General features: G+C 41.3%; 2 long non-coding RNA genes across 3 annotated transcripts; one reads left to right on the top strand and one right to left on the bottom strand.

Annotated features, from left to right (window-relative positions):
- Nucleotides 1–397: 397 nt before the first annotated feature.
- Nucleotides 398–1,783, top strand: LOC144069097 (uncharacterized). Its single transcript, XR_013298386.1, has 4 exons — nt 398–438; nt 1,008–1,094; nt 1,204–1,295; nt 1,626–1,783. It is a non-coding gene; the product is annotated as an uncharacterized LOC144069097 (long non-coding RNA).
- A 191-nt stretch (nt 1,784–1,974) lies between these two features.
- On the bottom strand, nt 1,975–5,063 carry LOC144069003 (uncharacterized). 2 transcript variants are annotated; one of them, XR_013298359.1, is made up of 5 exons: nt 3,426–5,063; nt 3,157–3,234; nt 2,396–2,461; nt 2,187–2,313; nt 1,975–2,090 (listed from the first exon to the last, which is right to left on the bottom strand). It is a non-coding gene; the product is annotated as an uncharacterized LOC144069003 (long non-coding RNA). The 2 variants fall into 2 exon arrangements; XR_013298358.1 differs by having other exon boundaries at nt 2,183–2,313; nt 3,426–4,020.
- Nucleotides 5,064–15,052: the final 9,989 nt, after the last annotated feature.

Genomic DNA, 15,052 nt, shown 5'->3' with positions numbered 1-15,052 from the left:
TAGTATAGTAAGGCTTTTTTTCCTAAAAAAAACGACATAGTATAGTAAGGCTTTTTTTCTTAAAATACGACATAGTATATAGTAAGGCTTTTTAATTTGTAAAAAATGACCATGTATAGTAAGGCTTTTTTCTTTAAAAAATGACCATGTATAGTAAGGCTTTTTATTTTTTTTAAATGACCATGCAAAGTAAGGCTTTTTATATTTAAAAAAAAAAAAAAACGAACACACTCTTTTACAGCATCAAGACTACAAAAATGGCGACCATAGTACGTCATCTTCCAAACATGGACATTGAGTCGGAGGACAAATCACCTCCTATGGGCGTGGTTACGCCCATTGTTGCCGCAGGTGCGTAAATTATGCACATGCGCAGCATCGCGCCCTTTGGCTCAGTCATTGCCATGCTGTCGGTCGAACGACTAGCACCCAAACGAGGTAAGCCCTAGGCTAGAGCAATTTACTGGCCTATGTGCATTTTTAACACCCTACCGGGAGATTTTTTTAGGGATCAATTGAGCCAAAACGCCAACAAATCTGTTAGTTTATTGCCAGGTCGAACACACCGTCGACATTTGAAGTATGGGCTCCTTGGCATATCACTAGCTAGTTTAGCATTAGCCTCACGACATTTGACTTCAAAAGTATTTTGTCCGTATTCTCTCCATTATTGAGTCGTGGGGGAAGACTTCATTTTATCAAACAAAGCCGAGATATCAACGGTCAGTTTGCCAGGTGAAGGTGTGTTGAATGTAATGATAGTTTTCACTGCGATTGCTAAACGCCCTTTTCCAATTTGTAATTCTGTTTTAAAACTAAAATCATTGATACCAAAATGGTTAAGCCGACTTTCACCTAGTTTTTTACATCAGTCTGTATATTGAATCGCTTTGTCTGGAAAGGGGAAATTAGCACCGAGCACTCACTAACTTATTTTCATTCTTTATCTTGATCATTTACTTTAAGATTTCTCTTTCCTGTAATAATTGTTTGCACTTCCCAAATAGCTTGGTTAAATCAAGATGAAGCTGTTCCCGTGTGTCCAGAACCATGCACACCCTTGAGGGGAGAGGAGACTGGGCCAAGGTATCAAGGTAATACTAATTACCCCCCCCCCCCCAAAAAAAACCCACCTAAACCTATCCGTTGAATCTCCAGTCTCTGTATATGATAACTTTTGCTCTATTTTTTTGCATGCACCAGGTCCAGGGTGATGTCCAGACCCTGGAGGACCAGGTGATCTTCCCAGGTTGCCCACTTGAAGATGATGCATCGTCTCTGAACTCTGCTCTGAGGTTAATACCGTATTTTCATGCCTATTTGGCGCATCGTTTCTTACGCCGCAGTTTCAGTAACGAGTGCTATTTCTGTATTTTAGACATACAAAGCACGCACTATTTCGTCCGACGCATATATATTTCATATGGATTAAGATCGAAATGCGATTGCGCTGGCTACCGGAAGCAGCTTATTTCCTGGTTATATTGTAATGTATCCAAGTCAAAACATTCCAATCTCACATTTGCTTATTTCTGGGTTATATTGTAATGTATCCAAGTCAAAACATTCCAATCTCACATTATTGACCAAAGTTGCAATTTACTAACCCCCCTCTTATTTTTTAGGTGATGTCCCGATCCCTAAGGTGAGGAGGATTTCCTTTTTTTTTTTCCAATCAGAAATTTCAATAAAAGAGATTTGAGTGTCATTTGTCTTTGTTAAAACACTTGGAGAAAAAAGACCCCAGACCCTCAATGGTCTTTTTTTTCCTTTTATTTTTGGTGTTTATATACTAACTGTTTTATAATTTAAAAAAACTTTTTTTTTGCCTAAGTGTTTTAATTTTGTCTACAGGTGAATACCAGCTACAATCAATGTGATCCTAAGTGTGCAAATGTATTTCTTTGAATAAAAATTATAAAATGTCATGTTGCTTGCATTCCTTTGCTATTTCTATGAAGAAAAATACATGAGTACATTTCAAAGTTTTTATTTTCCCACAAAATTGGGTAATTCACATAGATCTTCCAGCATTTAAAGATGAGGTGGTGTTTCCATTGATGAATCTCTTTTTGGCACTGGATGGAGTTCTGGGGAGGAAAAAAAGAGGGTCAAAGCACAATAGACTAAGTCCAACATTAAAAAAAATAGACTGGGGGCCAGTTAGGTCAAAAGGTTTTACCAACATCAGAAGGACCCATCTCTCTTTTCAGATGTGGTGGGAGAAATGGAAAACATACTGGATAGGGGCCCTCAAGATGTTGGTGCCAAAGTCACCTTTCTTTAGCATTGATCTGGTAAACTTGGGTGGACCTTGAAGAGAAGCAAAATAGAGTATTTTTAGTACACATGACATGAAAATAATAAATCAAATAACCTGAAAAACAGGTCTTACGTCATACACGACTTCTTTGGTCTTGTAGATTTGGACAGCTTCCACCATCTCCGTGGCTTTAAACCTCTGCAAAACACCACAGCATGATTATGTCATTGCTTATTTAACCATTTTGATGCACAAATGACTACCATTCAATCAAAAAAATAAAATACGTCTCACAAAGCTCTTAGACGGAGGAAAAATTGTTGTTTTAACGAGTCAAAAATGAGCCCTGCACTACGGTTGAATGAATGTCTCGCTTAGGTTTTGTCAAAACCACATTTAAAAATCAAAAGGTCCAAGCCCTGAAGTCTTCCTTTAGGAAAGGGAAGGGCAAAGGTATATACGTATTCTAGAAGTGTACTGTTTACTCCTTACACCTCCACTTGATGGCACTAGTGTGTGTGTGAGTTATCCACACAGGATCTTGCTATTAAAAATCAACGCCAACCCAGTTAAAGTGTCTTCATTCAAAATTGGAGTGTATCATAATAATAATCGGACATAGGCCCTGTCGTCATTATCACAACACAAAAAGCCTACTTGTCATCACAAGTAGGCTTTTTGTGTTGTGATAATGACGACAGGGCCTATGTCCGATCATTATTATGATACACTCCAATTTTGAATGAAGACGCTAATTTAGGAAAGCCGTGAACACTGGTCGCTGATATCTAAACATTACTGTGACAACAAAATTTCCCGACTACGGGATGAATAAAGTTATCCAATCCAATTACACGGGTAGAGGAATTCGAAACTATTAAAAAAAGACTCACTTTGCCGACAAACTGCTCCTTTTTGGCCGTTATTGCCACATTCTTGATGTTTCCCAGCAGTCTGTCCTCGTTGAGGTACTGAAACACACAATGGAAGGGTTTCTTTTTAAACATTAAGAGCAATAGGTGACGCAATGTAGCCAACTTGCTAGCAAACATTTGTGTTTGCATCCACGTCGGGGCTACATCACGCCAATGAAGCACGTTCCCGTCAAAAAGCACTCTTGAAATGAGAACTGGGGCTACGAAATCCCCAAAAGACAAAGTACCGAACGCGCTGCATTGTCCTGGAAGAAGTTTGTCGGGTCTTTCTTCGGGAAATCGTCAATTCTGAGCAGCTCAGCAGTCCAACGCGACCAGCCTCCGGCTCATCCGCCATTTTGAAAAATGGCGGCGTGGGGGCGGGTCTTTTGAACTCTGACCACAGCCACGCCTCGGCCACGCCCATTACACATAGACACAAAAAAAAGACATCGTTTTCATCATAGAGTGCATTAGTCAGGGGGCTGGGGCTGCAAATACTTTTAGGTTAGGCATTAATACTTCAAAACAAATACATTGTTTTCATAATAACGTACTGTAAATACTTTTTGGTTGGGCATTAATACTTTAAGATACAATATTGCACATTATGAACATTGCGGTGACATGCACTTCAGTGTTTGTTTTTGACTTCTAAGGTTACATACTTGGATATGCTTTTGCAATTGGGATTCATTTGGCTAAAGCAGGGGTGTCAAACATACGGCCCGCGGGCCGGAACCGGCCCCCAAGGAGGTTCGATCAGGCCCGCAGGATAATTTGAAAGTGGAAAAAATGCATAAAAGACATGGAATTAATATTTTTAATTCACTGCAATTCGTGGATTATCCGCTAAGGGGCGCACTCTTTCCATCAGAGTAGAAGACAAGCCGCATCAGTGAGACAGACTGAAAACAGCAGCAACTCCATAAATTTTCAGTATGTATTGTATGTGTATGTATGTTTCATGTATGAAGTTTACAGATTTACAGGAAAGGCGAACACTTTCTTCATTAGACATTTAAAATCACTCTCCTTAGTTTGTAAAGTGCACGCAGGGATTACATTTAGATTTTAAATGCGTATGTGTAAGTGGTTTAAAAATTCCTTTCTTTAAAAGTCTCATTTAATCTTAAAGTGCATGACTATATTTTTCAGTACCAATTAAAGTTTTGTGCCTTTGTACAATCAGTGGGATCAGTTGCAATGCATATTTGTGAATGATAAAAGTCAATTGCACATTTGTCTAAGGAAATATGAGGTGTTTCATGAAATGTTTTGAAAAAGGATAGTTCATTAAATTTCAATATTTTCCTAATGTTCTTGTGCTTCTTTACACCAAAACAAAGGAAAGACATGATATTTGGGTTATTTATAGCAGAGCATGGTATAATTTTAATGGTCCGGCCCACTTGACATCTCCCTAGGCCAGGGGTGTCAAACTCATTTCGCATCGTGGGCCACATACGGCTTGTTAATCATAAAACAAAGCCAAGACGTCAAGCAAACAAGCCTGCACCGTGTAGGACTTTGTTGTTCTACTCCATGGCAAAGTTACTGCACTGCTAATGGTGCTCGAAGTAATTACACCCTCTATCGTTGTTCGCAGACGGCAATGTGGCCACCCTGAAGTACCTCGCACACGCATAACTACCATTCTCATCCATGAGTGGCACCATTAGCCAGAAGGCTTTTTCTATAGTTCATTCACTATTGCGTATATATGCAATTATTCAGAAGGGTCAGGCGGAGTAAACATCGATTATTTCTTGAAGCGATTGGACGGTGGGTGGCCAGGACATTAGGTTGTTTCTACACCAGTATAGGGGCACCTCGACATACTAGTGGCCCGACATTACAAAAATTTGAGATACGAGTAAAATTTCGGGCAAATATTTATCTTGAGATACCAGACAAATTTTGATATACGAGCAGACAGCAGACACGAGATGCTGCTCATAAGAACATCATGGGCACTGGCTCTCTCCCCGCAAATCCCTCTTTGTAATGTCTCTGCGAGCACTGGGCGGAGCGTTGCATGTTTTTTTCCCCGTTAGTCAGTGCCTACTTCTCGTTGGCAAGTGGTCGTGCGTTATCCTATTGTGGGGACATTTGTGTGCATCATTTTGGGAATATTTTGAAGGGAATACAAAATTAAACAACCCTCGATAGGTTGCATCTGAAAGTCAGTGAGGAGGCGGGCCAAAAAGAGCCAACCCGGGAGAAGAAAGGTATCAAAATGCCAAACAAAATCAGAATTAAGTTTAGTGTTAGGTTCGATTAAACTTATTTTTGAGTGTGCCTGCATCGTAATCCAAATTCATTTAAATTTGTTTATGTTATGTTACGAGCGCGTTGCCGTGCAAAAAGTCCCCCTGTCCCTCTCTCTTGCTACCCTCCGCGAAATCTGTCTAATTTTAGTACTATTAAACACATTTTAGTAATATTAAACCACTAGTTATATGTTACTTTGTTAATAGATGGCGAATTAGAAGAAATAAAATATTTTTTCCAATCCAACATCCTGTTTTTGGTGTTTTTTCAGAGGGTTCGAACGAATTATTTTTTTTAGTTCATTTCAATAGGAAACGTTCGTTTGAGTTACGAGAAAATCGACATACGAGCTCAGTCCCGGAACGAATTAAGCTCATATCTCGAGGTACCACTGTATTTAGGGACATTATGGCACAAAAAATAGCCTGTTCCACCAATAAAGTGTTGTTCTTTGTGTTATCGGACATGCAGGTACATTCATTCATTTTCCAGTTATCCACACAAAGGTTGCAGGGGGCGCAGGAGCCTTTCCCAGCTAACGGGCAACAGGCGGGGGACAACACCCTGAATCGGGGGCCAGCCAATCGCAGGGCACAAGGAGACGCTCACACTTATAACTGGGGGCAATTTGGAGTGTTCAACCATCCTACTCTGCAAGAGTTTGGGATGCGGGAGGAAACCGGAGTACCCAGTGGAAACCCATGCAGGCCCGGGGAGAACATGCAAACTCCCTGGTATCGATCCCACAAGGACAGACAGATCAGATATACCTGAAAAACTAGTTTAGACTAGTTGTGACTAATCCATACAGTGAAGACCAGAAAATCTTTTTAAATCATTATTAGAGTGTGAGAGAGATCGATCACACACGCCAGTAAAACTGTGCCCCAACGGTTCCCCGTCTTCTAGTTGACCTTTAACTTAAGTGATTTATTCATTTGTCCGCACTTGACAGATGTGATTTTTTTCGTCGGCGTTTGGCCTGCGTCAAGGCGAGATGCAGCTCAATCCAATATTAATGCACCCCGGCTCGGTGTGACTGAAATGTCTCACCGCGTGAGGCACTTTGTCCTGGAGTAAAAAGCCCCGACCGATAGTTCTCGCCACTTCATTCACCCTCAAGGCCCATCCCGAGGGATATTAGTCCTTTGCCGCTTCTTCTGCTTCCCCTTTTAACCCATCAGTGAGATGTCACTGACTTGTTCCCCTGCCAAAAGCTGCGAGGGACTGAAAAGTGCCACGTTGTGCCCTGGGGTGAGGACGCAGCAGGGATGTGGACAAACAAACCCTATAAAATGGCTGCCCCTACTCAACGCGCATTATGATCGACCGCCGGACCCCCCGTCACTTTCCAAGGGGGTTAACTCGTGTTAAAACATTCTAGACAGGTCTAGCTGGAAAAAAAGTGGCTTGTAACAAATGAAGTTGTTTTTAGTTCATTTCTATGGGAAACGTTCGTTTGAGTTACGAGAAAATCAACATAACGAGCTCAGTCCCGGAACGAATAAAGCTCGTATTTCGAGGTACCACTGTATAATATAATTCATGGGAAGATGCAGATTTCTAGTGCTAATGAACTGGTATTAAGTTACTCTAAGTACACAAAACAACCACCGCTAAGCTATCATGACCACAAGGATTTGGAAAGAAACAAGTAACTCTGCACGGGTAGCCTTCCCAATGGCTTGCAGATCTAAGAGTGCCCTCTTCAGGATGATTTCAAACACAAACACCTCGTTCCTGGTTGTACTAGTTGGTCGTCGTCCACAGAGAGCATCCTGAGCTTGATTTTTTTTTTTTCCATTGCTGAACATCTACGAAAATCTCAAGGTATCGTCGCCGCGTGAAGCCATTAACGGACGGCAAACACACGAAACGTCCCTGCAAACAGCGGCCCGCGCCGCATCATCGCCTTTTCAAGCTAACAGACAGGAATCATTACGACACTCCGCCGAGACAGAGGCTCGGCCATATTTGATGTGCACACAGATGAAACCGCATCTGTTGCACGGGTAGAGGGAAAAGAAACAAACATGGGAGGACGCGTCGATGAAAGACCAGGCGTGCCATACATATTAACCATTCTGGAAGTGTTGTGTGTATTTTAAAAAAGGCACGATTACATGCTCACCTCAGAAACTTTCACTTCAATGTTCGAAATTGGAAACTGTGCATGCTTTTGTAAGCGAATCCATAGAATACAAAAGTAATTAGAGGTTGCGCTAATATAGTATACAGTGGTACCTCGACATACGAGTGCCCCGACATACGAGCAATTTGAGATGAGAGTAAAATTTTGAACAGATATTTATCTTGAGACGTCATTTTGTGAACCAATCGAATAGCCATTTAGGACATGCACGCGGATTTTCCCAAAAATCATCTGCTGCTATACTGTTGGTGTTGCTTTAAGCTTGAACTCCACTAATTGAAAGACCGTCACGCCCCCCCAAAAAATATCATGCAGAGTTCCGACTTCACTCACTCCAATTTCATTCTGCCGTCCGTTCTATCATGACAAATGAAAGACTGCAACACTAAGCGCGACAGTTCCCAGGTTCCAGTAAGAAATCCTGGAAATTTACAATGAGCAGAGCAGCCCGGCTGGCGCCCACAGAAACGAGGCAATCAGTCACTTCGGCCACTGTAAACAGCCAGACAGCGTTTACACTACCACAACATCAGAGATGGACGTTCACGACCGGACAACATGCCGACAAATCCAGACCTACGCGCAAGGCCGCCGCAAATGAGGGTTTTTTCTCGCCGTGAGGCAGCGTGTGCAGAATCTGGGCTCAAACCACAAGCCGATCTCCAAAACTTGTCACCTTTGAGAGAATACACACCTGACACGCATGGCACTCCTTCATTACCATCCTCGCAGCAGCCTGTGTTCTAGTCAGGGTGCTGAGGACGACCTGATGACATTCAGAGAGATTGGATGTTCTTTGGTTTCTCCTCGTCTCCGCGCCCCCGGAGGAGCAGACGGGTCATTAAAAGTCAAGGCGTATGGCACGAGGCGCCTGCAGAGTGCCTTTCTCCCCGTCTTGCTGAGTTCAAGGGTGGTGGGTAGGCGCGGGGGGGTTCTTACCACGACCTGAGGGCAACGAGTGGGTTTGATGGTACTATACAGAGAAATACACAGACCCAGTGCAATGAGATGGGTGAAAATATCACCAACTGAGTTTCCTTCATGCTTGTCTATAAAAGTCAGTGGTGGACCGTCAGGGCCTGCAAGGCCTTCTCTGCTGGCCTAAAAAATATCTGAATCACAGACTGATGTTAATTATATTTTGTCCATGAATACTTATTAAATAATTCCAAATTGTCTGTTAGCTTCCTTTCATTGCTTTTCCCCCTAGTTGGACTAGTGTTTTCATATTGAAGCATTTAACCAATCACATTTCAGCCATTATTTGTTGCCAGGGTCAGAAATCTGCCTCAAGGCCTTCACAATCAGTTCTGCGGGCTCTGCTGCATTAAACAAGTGTCTATAAGACTGTTGCTTTAACCAATCAGATTTCGAGTTGGCAACACCACAATGCCTTGTCGCAGGCGTAGGGATACGTCATTGCCTTCTCGCAGGCGTAGGGATACGTCATCGCTTTCACCAACTATGATTGGCTAGTGATAGAGTGGACTAGCCACAGCTACCAAACTGTATCTGGAGCAAGCTGCAAAAGCAAATATATTGTTGTGTTGATTTAATAGCGGTTTTGTCAACGCGCAATGGCTGAAGGAGGAGAAAAAAATGGATTTGTTTGCAGATTTACTGTCAAAGCCATTTTCAAGACGGACTTTTCAAGAAAAAAAAAAGCTGGACATCATTCAGAAAGGTCGGATAACTCCAAAGCAAGCAAGCCTGTCACAACCGGGAATGAACATTTTTAGCACTAAATCGAATAAAAACGTATGCCAGAAAATTTGTCTCGTATCTCAAGATAAATATTTTCCCAAAATGTTATTCGTATCTCGAATTGCTCGTATGTTCGGGCCACTTGTATGTCGAGGTACCACTTTACATTGTCAAAGACTGGGACTCAGGATGTGCTCAGATAGAAAAAGATGGGATTCCGAAATCTATCATAAATCTCCTAGTATATTAAAAATCTGGCCCAGATATGAGCACTAAATACAAAGACCGTCTGCTCGTTGCCGTGGTGTTTTCTCGTGATCAGCCGACTATGAAACCAACATTATGACCCGACTGGAACTAATTGTTAGATTTTGCCACACGAGGGAGTGCCGAAGCATCATTAGGCGAGGCGTCACAGACGTGCTGGCGAAATGTCAAGGGAGATGCGGCGTTGTCGTGTAAACGTGCACACTCTCTGAACTTTCCTTTTTGTGCTTTAGTCTAGGAGAACACTCAATTTGTGTAGCGTCATTAGCGGACACGCGCGGCTCCTGAAGCTAGAAAGGTCAATGCCGTCGTGTTCTCGTTTGTTAAGGACAGAAAGTTGTGACGGCACTGCTCTATTTCCCCGAATTGAGGGACGCGTCGGCCATGGCGCTCATGCTTTAGAAAGTGACATTCGCTCTGAAAACTCCAGCATGTGTCCGTATGCTCCGCCAGTTGGTTGGGCTGGCATATACTCGCAGAGGACAGATACGAGTCCAGCGAACATGCAGGCGAGTGTGCGAAAGGTGAACCAGATGTTCCACTGCCAATGTTGGACATGGCAACACGGCGTATTTGGCTAGGGGCGGCCAAGACTGAGCGATGCCCGTAGATCTTTCCTCAATGTATAACAACACTCAACCAGCATTCCTTTTCAGGACTTGGCATCCTGCCCAGTGCGCATTTTGGATATGGAAAATGTGCAGTGCTAGAGGAAGGGTGCGTTACGAGATATATATATATATATATATATATATATATATATATATATATATATATATATATATATATTAATGCATATATACATATGTACACACACACACACACATATATATATATATATATATATATATATATGTGTGTGTGTGTGTGTACATATGTATATATGCATTAATATATATATATACATATATATATATATATATATATATATATATATATATATATATATATATATATATATATATAGAAAGCCTTTATTGTCATCATACACCGCTGTGTATAACGAAATTGGTGGTGCTACTCCACTTTCGTTATACGCAATAATATATGTTACATTTATATATGTATGTTCCACAATGTATGGGATTAATCCATACATTGTGGAACATACATATATAAATGGAAAAACGGGGGGGGGGGGGTAACTTTTTGCACGGCAACGCGCTCGTAACATAACAAACAAATTTAAATGAACTTGGATTACGATGCAGACACACTCAAAAATAAGTTTAATCTAACCTTACACTAAACTGAATTCTATTTTTTTTTTATTTTGATACTTTTCTTCGTCCGGGTTGGCTCTATTTGCCCCGCCTCCACCCTGACTTTCAGATGCAACCTATTGAGGGTTGTTTGATTTTGTATTCCCTACAAAATATTGCCAAAATGATGCACACAAATGTCCTCACTATAGGATAACGCACGACCACTTGGCAACGAGAAGTAGTATACACAGCAGCATCCCGCGTCTGCTGTCTGCTCGTATATGAAAATGTATCTCCTATCTCAAGATAAATATCTGCCCGAAATTTTACTCGTATCTCAAATTGCTCGTATGTTGGTGCACTCCTATGTCAAGGTACCACTGTAAGATGAATTAAGAAAGGCCTGGCAAAAACTTGCCTAGAACTTAGAGAAAAACAACAAGCGTCCCTCGGCCACAGCGAGAAAAGTGCCTGCGAGGTGTCTGTAAATCAAAATCATTACAGGGTTAACCTCCCATCCGTCTTCATTTGCGCGCGCTCTGAAAAAGTCTCAGAAAACAAACGTCGGATACCCCCACCCCCACCCCAACGCCAGTCTGCCGGGGAAATGAGGTAGAGCGAGGCCAGGTCCGCCTGGGCCTTCCTACGCCTGAATCCGAGCTCGGCCCCGAGGTTGACGGCCCCCCTCAACCCCCCGATCCACCCGCTCTCGTCCCTGTCCACGTGTGTGTGTGTTGCGGCGCCGCAATAAGAGGTGACTCGTGGGCCGATTGTGATTTATGTGGCGGCGGGTTCGGGCGAGCGGGACGCGGGCCAGCGGACGGGAGAAGATGGATCCAAAGTGCGAGCGAAGGAGACAATCTGATTAGGGCCTTATACCACCTTTCATCTTCATCTTCACCACTCACTCTTCCAACAACACCTCTCTTTCTACGCACTCCACAGGCTGCCATGGCAACAAGAAGCTCTGAACACGTTAACGTGAACACCTTGAACTTTTTCACGGCCGTTGACAACTGGAGACGTCCAGTCGTCCGTCTGCGGTCCACTTTATCGTGAGTCGATGTCAAAGGTAGCCATTTTTTTTTGGTCTGGTGGTGAGGGTCAAGATGTTTTTTGATTTGATATATCCTCACTACAGTGGTACCCCTACATACGAGTACCCCGACATACGAGCAATTTGAGATACGAGTAAAATTTCGACCAAATAATTATCTTGAGATACGAGACAAATTTCGAGATACGAGAAAGCCAGGTGGCCAAAACATGAGGCTGTTTATGATTTTAGCGCACTGTCTTTTTTGGGTTCGGAGAATATCGACATACGAGCTCAATCCCGGAACGCATTAAGCTCATATCTCAAGGTACCACTGCATTTTATTTAATGGCAGTGGATTAAGTAATAGCCCCGTCCCACAATTTTTTTTTAACAATTGATTAAAATATGTTGACTAGTTTCATTCCCTTTTTGCATTTTTTTCAGTTTAAAATATTTAAAATACGAAATTAAAATATAGAATGGGTTGTTTTTCCAGAAAAGCAATTTGAAGCGGATTTGATTTATTTGTATATTTTGCTTTCTTATTTGTTTTACATTAATTTTAACAGAAGGGAATAAACGATTCTTGCTCCTGTAGTCCTCTGTGAAAGCAGATGATTATCTTTTTAATTCATTTCAATCTGATATTTACCTCCATCCGCTTTTACGATGCAAGACAATGATAAAGTAAAGAAAAGCCATTTAAATGCTTGCTTAAGATGTGACTATTTTCAAAACTAATCTATGATTAGTTCCTCCAAATAATCATTTTTGCCAGCTCTGCTGCAAATTCGGATGCTCAAATGGATAGGGCGTCTATTACCGTCAATGGAACAAATGACTTATTAAGCCCTGATAATTGACGAGTGTATTATTGAACACCAACTCAGCATCAGGACCACCTCATCTTTTCATCCCCCGCATGTTTCAACATTGCCACCTAGTGGCGATGTTGGGAAAAAGTGCAATTTGGAAACAGGGTGACACTTTTAATTTACATATCTTCCCTCTATCAAGTATATTTGTTCTGGGGATTAAAAAATACTCAAGTTTAGCTCCAAACAGGATGACTACATTGTTTTCCCAATGTGAGCGACTCCTTTGAATTGAGTACAAACCTCAATTGGCTCTAGCCCATCAAAACACAGATGATGACATATTTGGCTCAGTGCAAAGAGGCCGACATCCCATCATGGCAGACGCCAGATAAACATCATTAAAAGTAACATCATTAGCATCCAAACTGATTTGAGTTGGTGGGTCTTATGTAGGATTCGTCAAGGGCCAACTAGCTTCCAGGCATGCCTGTACTTATACAAAGTACAACCATCGATATGTTGCCAAAAACACACATTGTAGAATAGAACTTGCGTGGGTAGGGCCTGGGCCCACGTGACAACTTTCTATCCAGCTAATTAGCAGGATGCTTTTTAAAAAAAAAATATATAGTTCAATTCCGCCTCAAGTGAGGTTGTACTTTAGCACGGTTGAAGTATTTTTATTTCTTTGCTAGTCAGCATGTAATGATTTTGAAGCAAGGATAGATAACAATTAGAATACAGTGGTACCTCGAGATACGAGCTTAATTCGTTCCGGGACCAAGCTCGTATGTCAATTTTCTCGTAAGTCAAACAAACGTTTCCCATTGAAATGAACTAAAAACTAATTAATTTGTTTCAACCTCCTGAAAAAACACCAAACCGCAACCCGCTCGTAACATAATATAAAAAAAACTTAAATGAACTTGGATTATGATGCAGACACTCAAAAATAAGTTACATCTAACCTTACACTAAACTTAATTCTAATTTTGTTTGACATTTTGATACCTTTCTTCTCCCGGGTTGGCTCTTTTTGCCCCGCCTCCACCCTGAGTTTCAGATGCAACCTATCGATGGTAGTTTGCTTTTGTCTTCCCTTCAAAATATTCCCAAAATGACGAACACAAATGTCCTCACAATAGGATAACGCACGACCACTTGCCAACGAAAAGTAGTATATACTCCTCTCGTATTAGCGAACAAGCTCCGCCATTCGCACTGACTAATGGGAAAAAACACTGAAAAAATGCAATGCCCCGCCCACTGCTTGCAGAGACATTACAAAGAGGGATTTGCGACCAGAAAGACCGTGCCCAAGATGTTCTTATGAGTAGCATCTCGCGTCCGCTGTCTGCTGGTATATCAAAATTAGTCTCGTATCGCAAGATAAATATCTGCTGAAAATTGTACTCCTATCTCAAATTGCTTGTATGTCGAGATACCACTGTAGTTTACCATTTTTATTCAATATTTTTATTGCTAGACTCCCACATTGAATGGATGGGATGTCTACAAGTGATAAACTGTGAATATTTTCATTGCTCTTTGACCCGAACTCAACCCATGTTCTACTAATGATTACCGAAAGGACATGTCAAGAAAAACGCTTGGAATTTCTCCAATAAAAATATAGTTCGAATGACACAAAAAAGTGCCCAGATAAATTTAGACAATAATATACGACTCGCTTCGACATAAGTAAAAATGTAGAGCTTTCATTAGTACTGTCCATTATATGAGGACAAGCACACCGACTTGGAATGATTCTCTAATGAATGCAAATTAGCTTAATTAATGAACTCATTAACATAACTTATTGTGTTCGATTCATCACACAGACGCGGGGGACATTAAGCAGCTCAAGTGGCCTCTTTTTTTTCTTCTTCTTTTTGGTCTAATCTATATTGCGTATTTCTATCATCGGCCTGTCATCACGATAAAAAAAATTGGTGGTACATTAGCCTCCCTGGCGGTTAATCTTCACGGGCTAATGTTAGTCTTTCTAAAATTAGCAATGAGAGGCGCTTGTCACGGGTTTGGGTTTAGTTGAATTATTATGGAGAATTCAGGGAAAAGAACGATATCATTTATTAAACCATTCGGAAGGGCCAAAAAGTTTGGGTGGAAAAAAAAGCAGGAGTCAAATTGTTATGAATTTGAGGCTATTTTGCCAGTAATGTAGAGAAACATGGATTTATTCTTTTAAATAATTGGCAGTGAGACATCTTTCACAAATGCAGCTGTTTTTTGATGTACAGTGGTACCTCAACATACGAGCGTTGCATTTTTTTCAATGTCCGTCTAATTTTAGTTCTATTAAACACATTTTAGTATACTATTAAACCACTAGTTATTTGATACTTTGTTAATAGATGGAAAATTAGAATTAAAACATTTTTTTCCAATCCAATAT

This window comes from Stigmatopora argus, chromosome 23 (genome assembly GCF_051989625.1).
Source record: "Stigmatopora argus isolate UIUO_Sarg chromosome 23, RoL_Sarg_1.0, whole genome shotgun sequence".
Lineage (NCBI taxonomy): Eukaryota > Metazoa > Chordata > Actinopteri > Syngnathiformes > Syngnathidae > Stigmatopora > Stigmatopora argus.
The sequence above is the reverse complement of the archived record's forward strand: the minus strand, read 5'-3'. Positions and strand labels throughout refer to the sequence as shown.